Source organism: Muscardinus avellanarius (assembly GCF_963383645.1).
Source record: "Muscardinus avellanarius genome assembly, chromosome: 3".
NCBI lineage: Eukaryota > Metazoa > Chordata > Mammalia > Rodentia > Gliridae > Muscardinus > Muscardinus avellanarius.
The window spans coordinates 138,243,565-138,255,853 of record NC_137788.1 but is presented as its reverse complement, the minus strand read 5'-3'; the positions used below and the strand labels follow the sequence as shown (position 1 = coordinate 138,255,853).

The window sequence follows — 12,289 nt, the reverse complement described above, 5'->3', positions numbered from 1 at the left end:
AGTGTCCTTTTCTTGGGTAGAAAGAGCTGGGCTCTGGAATCATAGATAATGCGTTGATGGCCTCGTGGGTCCTTGGGGTCGCCTACGCCGACTTCCCTGGCACCCAGTCATTACTGTTGCTAACTTCACATCACCTCCCTAACCCTGTCTGCTCAGGCCCTGGCTGTGTTCTATGTCTTCTTTGAGCCTGAATTTTCCCACCTAGAAAATGGGAACCCTATTGCCATTCTCCATGGCAGACGTCAGCTGTACAACCGCGGTCACGCCCTGGAGGTGAGAAGCTGTCTCGAGCTATAAGGAGCCACACTTCTTCCACCCTCACTCCTTCTTTCTCTTGGCCCTGGGTAGATCACAGGGCTCTCTGTCCTTGGCTCTGGCCAGGGGTTCTGAAGTTGCTTGGGGTCAGAGACCTTCCTGAGAACCTTCTATAGAGTCTGTATCCAGAAACATGTCCAGATGCAGGCAATGTGGCACCCAATTTCTAGTGTCTGTATTTCCCTAAATTGAGGACCACCAGTCAGGTTGAAGTGGTGGACTCCGCTCTAGCCCATCCCAGAAGAGTCTGGGCCTGGGGAGCCTGGGGCATGTGGGGTTCCTCTGTAATCTGGGGTTTGAGCCTGCCATTGCCAGCAGAGTGGAAATGAAATCAGGTCAGAGTTGGGTGCATGAGAAGGAAAGGATCTGCTGGGACGAGTGACTTGGCCATGAATGACACTACTGCGTCTCTCCCTCCCAACCCTGGGAAGGACTGTTGAGCTGGAAGGGGTGAGGAGGAAGGCAGCCTGGTCTGAGTCTGGGGTCCAGAGGCTCCTGGTTGGGCGTTCCTTCCCAGTGCCACGGTGCCCTGGGGCTGGCGGTGTGGACGGGAGAGGAGCTGCAGATGGGGAGGGAAGGGCGCCTTGGTGCAGAGGGTGAGCTGCCTGGGCAGTGCTCCGGCTGGCACGGGGCAGTGGGTTCTCCAGCTGCAAGGCACACCCCACCTCACAAGGCTGGGGCTAGTGGATCTCGGGTATGGTGCTCCCAGAGGGCCTGGTGCACAGATACAGAAGGCCAGGACCCTCAGACTGCCTGGGTAGAGAGCCTGGGCTCCAGGTGGAAAGACCCCAGTTCCCGGGGCTGGTGTCTGCATGCTGAGGCTGGGGGCTGCCATCACCCCTGCCTGGGCCTGCCCCTCCCTTCCCTCAGCGCTGAGGGCTGTAAGGCCTGCAGGCTGGCAGCTAGCCCGCCTCACACACGGCATCTCCAAAATGCTGGTCTGTCTCCTGTCCATCTGCCCTACTCCCCCATGCTTTAAGGCTCCCTCACTCCTGGATCTCTGGGGTTACCCTCTTGGGTCGCTCTGACCACGGTCCATCAGTCCCTCCCTGGCCATTTGGAGGGAGCCCTGGGTTTGCTATGATGCAGCTTCTCGCTATAATGTCCTCCAACTCACCTGAGAATCTTATTAAAATACAGATTCTGATTCAGTAGGTGGGGGGGTGGGGTGATGAGACTTTGCACATCTGATACGCTCCCAAGCAATGCTGCTACTGCCCCGACCAGGCCCAGACTTGGGGCATGGCTTGTACAGCTCCTGTGCTAGTTTCTGAGTCCCTGAGTTCCCCAGGTGCAGCCTCTGCCTCTGGCCTCAGAGCCCTTGACTTCCAGCACCAGGCTCAGCACGGGGAGGTGCAGGGAATGCTGTGTTCGGGGCGGAGCTGCTGGCGAACTTGGGGATGTGGAATTCACAGCCTGCTCCTCCTCCTTCCCTGCACTGCTGCGGGGATGCTGTGGCCTGGATGCCAGCCTCTGGGGTGGGGGTGAGCGGGGGAGGCCAGGTGGCCAAAGGACCCTGGCTAATCCGTCTCATAGTGACACTCTCAACTTCTCTCCCATCCCGAGGGCAGAGGGGCAGGCCTGGCTGCGGAGGAGCCGGCGGCTGCTGTACTGCAGCGAGGCTTCCGGGAAGGAGCGTGTGTTGTCAGTGAGAAAGTCCAGAGGTGCCAGGGCAGGGGAGCAGGGTGAGGTGGCTCTGACAGTGGCCAGCTGGGAGGAGGACAGTGGCGCTCCAGAACAGCAGCTGCCTTAGCACCCAGAACGGGGGCTATGTCCCAATCCTCTCCTCGGCTCCAGGCCCTGCGCAGCAGCCTCCCTTGCAGGCTGGGCTTCCCTGCTCCCTCATGCCCTGGAAAGTACCAGTTTCAAATGATGATGGGGCTGACAAGTGTCACAGCAGCCTGAGTGGCCCTTGTGCCTGCCACAAGACTGGCCACCGTAGGGAAATTCACCCAGAGCAGAAGGTCCCGGCCCAGTCCCCTGGGGGACTGTCACACAGCTGAAGAGGCAGCAGCTCCCACTTGGCTCAAGGGCTCTCACAAAGCTGCTACTGCCAGTTGCTAATTAATAGAAGGGCCACTGAGGCCAGCCAGGCTGTCCTGCTCTGGCCCAAGGGAGACTGAAGAATCCACATTTCCAGCCAGAGAGAGCCTTGGGAGGGCAGGGGCATTGTCTTGGCTTTTGAGCGAATGTTCTTTGCCAGCTCGGCTTCTTTACTAAGAAAGCATTGCCAAGGCCCTGGAAATCTGTGGTCCCAAGTGGCCAGGAAGCCACTTGGAGACGCTGTCTCCCATCAGCACCACCCAGAACTGAGGGAGGAGACAGCAGAGAGAGGTGGTGAGCTCTTCACACAGGCCGCTCACGGTAAGACCAGAGAAGTGCTCAGATCAGAGCTTGCTGGGCAGCGTCCTGGGGACCAAATGCAGCACTCAGATGTGCTCTGTTTGGCCAGCATTCTATCTTAAGTCTGAGCCAGTGTTTTAAAATGGAAATGATAGAACATAAAAAATAAGGTTTTTGAACTGGGTATGGGGGCACACACCTGTAATCCCAGTACTGGGGAGGTTGAGATTGGAGGATCACAGGTTCAAGGCCAGATTCAGCAACTTAGTGAAACCCTGTTTCAAAATAAAATAAAAAATAAAGAGATGAGTATGTATGGAGCTTGGCGGTAGAACGCCCTGGGTTCAATCTCTCTCCTTCTCTTGAAAAAACTGGAAACTGGTTGTTCTGGTCTCACATGCCGCCACTGCAGGCCAAAGCTCAAGGAGACTAGAGGCTGTTCTCTTTAAATTGGCTTTTGCTGTCTAGTTTTGCAGAGTCCCAGCCATGTCGTTTATCTGCCCCCCCCCCCAGCATCCTGTGGGTTTCTGAGTTTACAACCCTGGACTTAAATCAAGAGACTAAAGCCAGGTAGGTGTGGAGACCATCGCCACCACCTGGGAAGTGCCTGCCATGTGCCCGGCTGTAATGAGAGTTTTACATCTCATTTCATTTATTCTTTATAGTGGGCCTCCAAAGAGTTTAATTATCCTCTACTTACAGAAAAGGCTCTGATGGGGATGGGGGAGAGAGTTTCCTCAAATCACATCACTATGAAGAACCCAACTGGAAGTTGGTCTCCCTGGTCTCTAGGACTGTGGACTGAAGCTCGTTTCTCCTTCTCTCTCTCTCTTTCTCTCTCTCCTTACTCACCCCACTCTCCTTTTACTTCTTTGCTTTTAAATAATTTAATTACATAACTACTTCAAGAGAATATTCTCCTGAGAATTGAAACATTGAGGAGAGGCTCAGGTGTGTGTGTGTGTGTGTGTGTGTGTGTGTGTGTGTGTGTGTGTATGTAGGGGGGCAGTGATCTGCAGGCATGGGGAATCTATTAGGTCTCAGAATTCCAGATCTGGAGAGACGGTAGCTAGTCCTGGCCTTGAGCCTTTCCTGTGTAGAGGGGGAAGAGGAGCAGAGAGCGGAAGAGACTGGCTCAAGGTCACAGAGGAAGTCCAAGTCAAAGACGAAACCAGACTCCACTGGGTAATGTCATGTCTGTCTGCAACAGTCGTAAGGGTTAGATTCACCCCAGATTCCCAGCCAGGGAGGGTTTCAGAAAAGGCTTTTTTTTATTTGTTTGTTTTTGGTACTGGTACTGGGGATTGAACCCAAGGGCATTCTACCTCTGAGTCCCTGGGTTAGATCCCTTTTTATTGTTAAATTTTGAAACAGGATCTTCCTAAGTTGCTGAGGATTTTGCCAAGTTGCTGAGGCTGGCCCCAAACTTGCGATCCTCCTCTCTTGCCTTCCAAGTCCCAGGATGACAGGAGTGTCCTTACTGCCCAGCTATGACTGGTCTTGTCACTTGGAACTTCTTGCTCTCCAGTCTCACCCCTATTTTATTTGGTAATATTTTCCAGGGTCCCATCATTATTTAGGCTTGGGCTGGGTATGTAACTTTGAGAGCACATGCTTAGCACATGCAAGGCCCTGGATGTAATCCCTGGTGCCTCAAAAAAGATAAAATAACAATTAGGTCCATGGCATGAGAGGGAGTCTTTACATAGCTGAAGATGCAGGGCCCTGTGGCCGAGACGCGCTGTCCGCCCCGCCCCTGGGGCTGCAAACCAGGACTGCTCGCCGGCACGTCCCTTGGCAGATCCTGGAGAGCACTGGGGATTTGGAAGCCTAGCTAGGCGCCATCGATGCCCCTGTCCCTAGATGGGGATGATTAGGGCTCAGAGGGGAGGAAGACAAGTATCCAGTGATATCTGTGTTCTATCCACCAGAGAAATAGGTGGTCACACTGCCTGTTTGTTACATTCAGAGAAATGAAGGATGTGGAATCCATCTGTGGATTAGGGCTCAGCAGGTGAACAAAATCTAGGCTTGTCTTGGGGCCTATGGTCAGAGCTCAGTCTCTGATGAACGAGGGCTCAGTGTGTAACCAAGATCAGAGCTCACACTGAGACCAGGGTCAGGGCTTAAGTTGTTTATGACCAGTGTCAGGGCTTAGGTTATGAGCAGGATCAAGGGTCAGTTATGACTAGGGTCAGGGCTCAGTCTGTGGCCAAGGTAAGGGCTTGGTTCAGGATCTGGAAGTGAAGCCCTTGAACAGACCCTTTGAGCCAATCTCAGAGCCTCCCTGAGGCCCCAGGGCCTGTGGCTTGGCTGCCACCCTGGGCCTTCCCTGCCTTCCCTGAGCTCCCTCAACCCTCTTAGCATCGCAAGCAGCTGTGTCTGGTCCTCTCTGGGAAGTGAAGTACAAATTATAATTAAACCACAGTGGCCCCACGGCCCCACTCGGTTCTCCCATTGTTAGGGGGCGTCTGGTGTTCCTAGGCAGGCAGCAAACCCCAGGCGCCTGCGGAGCGGTGCTCGGGGCTGGGCATGGCATTGTACTGGCCTGATAGAAGGACTCCCTCCGCCTTGCTGCACCCCCAGGCCTGGGCTACCACAAATTGCAGAGCAAGCAGCGGGGCCTCCCGGTCTGATCACGGCAGCTGCGGGGGCCTGATAATTGGCTGCTGATGATTTTGTGTCTGTCTAAGCATTTACCCATGTGGGTGGATGTGTTATGTCTGCGTGAACGAGGCTTTCAGAAACTAATATATAACGGGGCTACCTTAGACATTGTTCTCTGGGCTTTGGGAGGGGTGACCCAAGGGGGTCATGTCCTCCCCGGAAGATCATGTTGTTCAAGACTATTTGCATCTATTATGGGAGGTGTGGGGTCTTTACCTTCCTGGCAAAGATGAGGGTAGGGTTTGGCTTCTCTTATAGTCCCCAGGACTGGTTTGGGTGAGTGCAGAAAAATGATACATCAGAGTGAATTGATGATCAGGGCAGGCTTCCTTGAGGAGGTGGATCCCGACTGGAACTTAAGGAGAGAGAACCATTCTGCGCACTTTCTTAGAAGGAGGTGCCAGGGAGCTTATGCTGAGAGGCCACCTGGTTGGGTGGGTGTTGGTAGGTACCGAGGTTGTTCAGAGCCCAGCTCTGTGAATCTGCATTCTTTAAGCCCTGCCCTTCAGCCCCAGGGCTCTGCCGCTGCTGCCTGGTTTACCGCTGCTGCTGCCCCTGTGTGTATGCATGGAGGGCTCCGACAGGCCCAGGCCCCAGCTGAGCAGCCTTGGGGAAGACTCCCTTCTCCTGCCCTACTAGGCCTGGAAGGCAGGTGTTGCTGCTGCCCTAACTTCACTGAGCGTGTGGCCCAGAGCCCAGAAGTAATTACCCTGCAGTTTCCATTGAAGGCCAGAGCAGCCCCTGTCAGTGATTAATGTGAGTCCTGGCCACTGGGTGCTTAGCTAGCTGTAGGCTTCTCCTACCTACAGTCTGTCAGAGGATATGAGGCGCCTGTTCCCTTCCCCAGGGACAGGAAGGACCCTTAGGTGCACTGATCTCTTCCATACCATTAACACCTTTTAGAAGAAACATGTTCCAGCAGAAAGGCCTCTGCAGACAGGCTGTCTGGTACAGTTTGGGGGACTGGGCCACCTGGAGCCCTGGGGCCTCTCACTGGGAACCTGCCTGGTTTGTGACTCCCCATCCCTCCCACTCAGTTCCCCTGGCCCTCATGCTGTTCTGCTGAGTGACTTCAGCCAACTCCCTCCCTGTCTCAGTGTCCAGGGTCAGGGCTCATTCTGAGACTGAGAAAAGAGCAGAGCTAATTGGACAAATAGGTATTGAACCTGTAATCCTGACCCCATTAGTGCAAATTGAGCCAGCGGGGCAGGAACATCACCACTGACCAGCAGAGCCAATAAGAATCTCCCTCCTCTTCCTGGGGACTCTGCCCAGGCTCAGCCAGGCACGATCCTGGAGGTGTGCAGCCATTATGGCCCTGGAGCAGGTGAGGAATCCCTTACCTATGGGCATCTTTCTACTGAAGCTTTGCCAGCCCTTAATCCTGGGCAGTGGGTTGGGGTCTCCCTGGCATGTTGGGTTCTATTGATGTGGCCTGATGAGCAGCCCCTGCTCCAGCACACACACACACCAGTAGATCGTGGGCTGTGTGGGGTGGCAGTCAGGCTCTCTTTGATATGCTCCCTGAACATCTGACCTGAGGACCAACAAAGCAGGAGCCTAATGACAATGAGCTGAAATGTTGAGCTACTGCAAAGGGTCCCAGCTATGTCCTTCCAGCCCCAAGGGGACGCTCCTGGTGCAGTCATCCCCTCCCAAAAGCTCAGACCTGACCTCAGAAGGTGAGGATCCATGGGGACTGCGGGTCACACTGGGCAGCTGTAGATGGAGGAGCCTCTGGGGGACAGGCCAGCAGGACTGTCCACTAACGGATCTGCAGAGGAAAGAAATGGGCAGGGCTGTTCCTGCTGCCCCGGAGGCTCTGGGGAGGCAGCTCCTAGAGACAGGACAGAGGGAAACAGCCTGTGCGTCAGAGGCCGGCCTCGCCACTTGGGCTTGGCTGGGGCCTCACAGCTTAGGACCCATCTGAAAAGGGGACCAGAGAGAGACTGGGTTTTAGAAGATTCAAAGCCTAAGTTGGCAGTAGCTGTGGAGCTCCCTGGGTGTATGGGTCTCACCGAGTGAGGCTGGGCAGGTGTGATTTTGGGGAACACGTAGTTGATTCTGCTTCCATCGCTTTGGGATCCCACGAGCTGGGCCATCCCTAAGGCCACTTCCACGGCTTTCTGATTGCCTCATCCTTCAGTGGCTCCCAGTATCTAAGCCCATTGGTGACAGGCCTCCCTCTCCAGGGAGCTGCTCCCCTTTTTCCATCTGGCTTGTTAGAAATCAGTCATAAAATTCTGGGGCCAACAGGGACCTCAGGGAACCCTCCCCTTGCTCAGCTTTCTTGTTGGACTGTTTTTCTGGAGAGAAGGAATAGAGACCCATCTGGCTCCATGTCCTCAGAGCCCGTGTGCCCCAGGCATCCCTACTGCTTCCCTGGCCTCCACCCATCCCAGCACGAAGGGGCCATGAGGAGCAGTATTTAGCTCCCCTCTGCAGGGCAGTCCTCCCTCAGCCTCTGCACCATCCCCTCCAGGGTGCTGCCTGGCCTCAGGGCGTCCTGCCCCCGACCTGTCCCCAGCGCCTTCTGTCAGCTCAAGCTCAAGCCCAGTTCCCTCCCTCCCTTCGCCCTGGTGGTGCTTCCTGCCTTGGTGAGCAGGTGAGCTCTCCTACCTCATTTCCCCTGAGGTTGTGCTCACGTGCTACTCCACAACAATATTCTATTTTTGCTCCGTTCTCCCGAGTGGTAGAACAGAAGGTTCCTGGGGAATGGCGTTTGAGCCTTCTTTGAATCTTGTAAGCTGAGCTGAGTGGTTCTCCAACTCCTGGTGCTCTCCCCAGTGGTCCCCAGATGGTCTTGTCAGCTGGCAGGGCACAGAAGGGTTAGGCCACTAGCCTGCGGGAACACAGCATCTTGGCAGCTTGAGCACGGTAGAGCAGGGCAGATGTCTGCTGTGAAGTTTGGTGTATGTGTGTGTGTGCGCGCGTGCACACTGCTGGCATATGCACACATGCTTATACATGTACACTAGTGTGTGTGCACACGCTGAGGGGCTCCAGAGGTCCCAGTCTAATAGAGACACAATGGATTCTTACCTGGAGTGGCGGTGAGGTGGGACAGGTGCAGACTCTCCCTCCAAGAACTCTCTTCTACAGCCTTCGTGGCTCCCGTGGCCCTCAGAAGAGCCCGGACTTCTCAGTCTGTCCCAACCTTCTCTCTAGGCTGAGCAGGTGGCGGGCTGCCGTCTCTAAGGTGCTTCCTTCCCGCTGTCCCCAGCCCTGCACTGCATGGAGGCCCAGGATTTGCTGCCTTTAAAGGCTGACTGGCTCCATCCTCTTCTCATACCAGTGTAAAATCTGTGGAAGGGCTCGAAAGAGGAGAGCAGTGTGGACGTATGCAAGGTTGACCAGTGTGTTAGACCCGTCCAGGGATCCCGCTGCACAGCGTGGGCCTCCTTCCTGTAACCCTGGGCCTGCGCCACAGTGCCGTCCTCTCTGACCTGTGGACACACTCGGACCCCCGCCTTCTCTTCAGGCCTTAGTAACCAGCAGGCCATGTTGCCCTTCGCCCCTCTTTATCCACATCCTCGAGCCTGGCTGAATTTTCCTCTGGCCTGTGCAAAGCAGAGCCAAACAAATGCTCACCCTATCCCCCAGCTTAGGGCTAAATCTGTTCATGGAGCTGGCCTGTGTCAGTAGCTCACCCCCAGCTTGAGGGATGGTTGAGATGGGCCCATTCCCAACCATCAAAATCCCCATAGTCCTCAGTCCAGGCCCTGCATCTCAGTGATCAGAAAAATATTAACACGGATGATAAAGGCCAGCATGTACTGAGAATTTACACTACAAAGCATGTTAGAAATATTATTCTAAGATGGGTGTAGGGTGCACACCTGTAATCCCAGTACTTGGGAGACTGAGACCGAAAGATCATATATTCACAACCAGCCTCTGCAACTTAGTAAGGTCCTCTGCAACTTAGTGAGTTGAAATAATTATTTTGGTGTTTAAAAAAAATAGGGCTGAGGGTGTAGCTCAATCCCCAGTACTGCCAAATAAAAAAGAGAAGGAAAGAAAGAAAGAAAGAGAAAGAAAGGAACAAAGAAGAAAAAGAAAGGAAATATCTTGCTTAATTCTCTAAGACTCTTGCGACCCAGGGTTAATGGTCTTGTTTTGCACCAAAGAAAATAGGCTCTGAGAGGTCAAGTGATTTGCCTAAGGCCACACAGCCTTGTGGTCAAACACCAGTGAAGTCAGCATCACATGGAGCTTCTTAGCAAGACCCCCACACATCCCCAGGTGCTCATGTGCACGTTGCAGTTTGAGAGGCACCGTGCTGTAGGATTCAAGGGTCACAGACAAGGAAGGGAAGATTCGGTCACAGCCCTCAGACAGCTCACCGTCTCCCTGACCAGTGTCTGAGATCATCCCTCCATGTATAATAAGGGCTTGAAACTCATCCCAGGCCCAGGACAGACCTTAGAAGAGGCTGGGGTAAAGGTCATTTGGGATCATGTTTCCAGTGAATGATAATTATGAACAAATTAGAAAATAAAGGTATGTATGTCAAAACCCAAACAAGCCATCCACAAATGGAGCTGCAGATGCCCTTGGCTTTGAATCTAACTGTGTGTGAGGCAGCCTGAGCCTCCCAGGGAGCAGCTACCTGGGAGCCCTGTGATTCTGAGTCAGAGATTTTGAGGTGGGTTAAAAATAGAGTCCTGGTGGCCAGGCAGTGGTGGGAGGAAGAGAGAAGTTCATCTATTGTGGTGGAGAGACCCTGGGGTCAGAGCAGGGAGGCTGGGCAGGAAGGAGGCCTGGGCTGTGTCCATTAAGCCTGTCAGAGCTGGAATCTCAACTCGGAGGGGCTAGGAGGGCTGAAACGCAAGCCCTGGGCTGGGAGGATTTCTGCTTACCAGGCAGCAGCCTCACTGAGGGTGGGGGGCAGGAGGTTTGGGGGGGGATAGAGTGATGAGAGGGGCAGCTGTGCCTCAGAGAAAGACCAACAGGAAAGGGACCTGGACAGGTTGGGGAGGGCGGGGGGTGTTCTGCCCCCAGCCATCTATGCAGGTCAGGCTGTGAACAGTCACAGCCTTGTTTTCCAACTTTAGACAGTGTAAAAGGAAAAGATATCTGAGGTAGTGGTGCAGGCCTATTATCCCAGTCCTTTGGAAGGCTGAGACAGGAGGATCGCAGGCTTGAAGACAGCCTCAGCAAGTAGTGAGACTCTCATTAACCATACAAGACCCTGTTTCAAAATAAAAATGGGGCTGGGGTGTATGTAGCTCAGAGGTAGAATGCCCCTGGGTTCAGTCCCCAGTAAAGCGCGCGCGCACACACACACACACACACACACACACACACACACACACACACAGAGCTGGGTTTGGTAATACACACCTTTAATCCCAGTCTTTGGGAGGCTGAGAAAGGAGGATCACAGGCTTGCAACTTAGACCCAGCCTCATCAACTTAGTGAAATCTTATTTCAAAATAATAATAATAATAATAATAATAATAATAATAAATAGAATGGGGAATGTAGCTCAGAGACACCTGATGGTAAAAGACAATAGAGAGGGGGAGACAAGATAGGACATTGTATGAGGTCCCTGGGGAGGAAGAAGGCGTGGCACCAAGCAGGCAGGTGGAAGAGCTGCTGCCTCCTATGGCTGGAAGAGAAGGACGAGGACGCGGACAAGGATGAGGATGAGGGCGAGGGGAAGGGCGAGGCCGAGGATGAGGATGAGGGCAAGAGAGAGGACGAGGGTGAGGATGAGGACGAGGATGAGGATGAGGCAAGGTAGGAGTCTGGGTTTGGAAGAGGAAGTGGATGTTCTGGTGGCTCTTCTTGTGAGTACCAGTGGTGTTCTCCGCTGATGGTGAACGGAATGTAGGTGATGTGAGAGCTCTGAGGAGAGGTGGTCGTGAGAAGCAGCTGCTCAGGAGAATGGGAGAGAAGTGTGCTGGGCACTCCTGGAAGGGTGGACCAGCAGAGGTGAGGGCCCAGCTGAGTATGGAACCATGATGGGAACATTAGGCCCAAGGAGCTAAAGGAACTTGAATGTTTAGTAGAACTGGTTGTGGGGTCTTCTGCACGAGCCCCCTGCCAATGTGACAAGGGATGATGGTGCCCTGGCCCAGGGTTCTGCTTTTGTGACAAGGGTTCCAGAAAAGTGGGGCATGGGAGGTAAGGGTCTTAGAGAGGTTGATGAGCCGGATGTCTGGGGTGAGCTCCTTGGGGAGGACCTGAGGATCGGCTGACTCCAGGCTCTCAGGACACTGGAGGATAGACAAGGCACAGCTGAATGAGAGCCAGAAGGGATAGAGGTTAGAGGGATAACTCATCCAACACTGCGCAGATGGAGCAAGGGGACACACGTGGTCCAGGGTGTGTGGCTGAGAAGGCTGGCCGACATGGAGCTGTTAGAGCCGGGGCTTCCAGCTCCAGAGTGCAAGGGGGTTGTCTGCATCGATGATGTAGAATAGAAGTCACATAGGGTGATGGCAGGACTTGGAGTGGAACAGGAGGTTGAGAACCAGGTGCCAGTGTTGCACGGTCCCCGAGGGTGGCAGATGGATGCTGGGAGGATGACTAGCAGATGACAGGATGCCCAAAGGCTCTTGTAGACTATGCCACTTCCTACCACAGCCAGGAAGTGGGCAATGGGGAGGGTGAGGGTGCTGTTTCACCCCTGCCCTTAAGGCAGGAGGAGTTTGGAGGGTGAAGAGCTCAGGAATAACTGAGGTTCATTTGAGGGGGAAAGAAGAAGGGCCGGGGAGTGAGGAAGTTGAGGAGGAAGGTGCTGTGGAGAGGGGAAGAGAGAGGGGACCAGGGATTGGGAGTAGTAAAATACCACTAGCCAGATTTATATTTCCGGGGCATGGTTAGAAAGTGGGACTCTGAAGTCAGGCTATTTGCGTTTGAACTCTTGATCTACCATACATAGCACAGTCCTTAACTCTTTGTGCCTTCATCTCCTCATCTGTAAAATGATACATAATCACAGTATTTATT

The 12,289-nt window shown here is 54.0% G+C and overlaps 1 protein-coding gene across 1 annotated transcript in view; it reads left to right on the top strand.

Moving 5' to 3' along the window:
• HCN4 (hyperpolarization activated cyclic nucleotide gated potassium channel 4) overlaps positions 1 to 12,289 on the top strand; it is a gene marked incomplete at both ends in the record, with an annotated part of 39,462 nt that overhangs the window by 4,022 nt on the left and 23,151 nt on the right. The window lies entirely within an intron of this gene.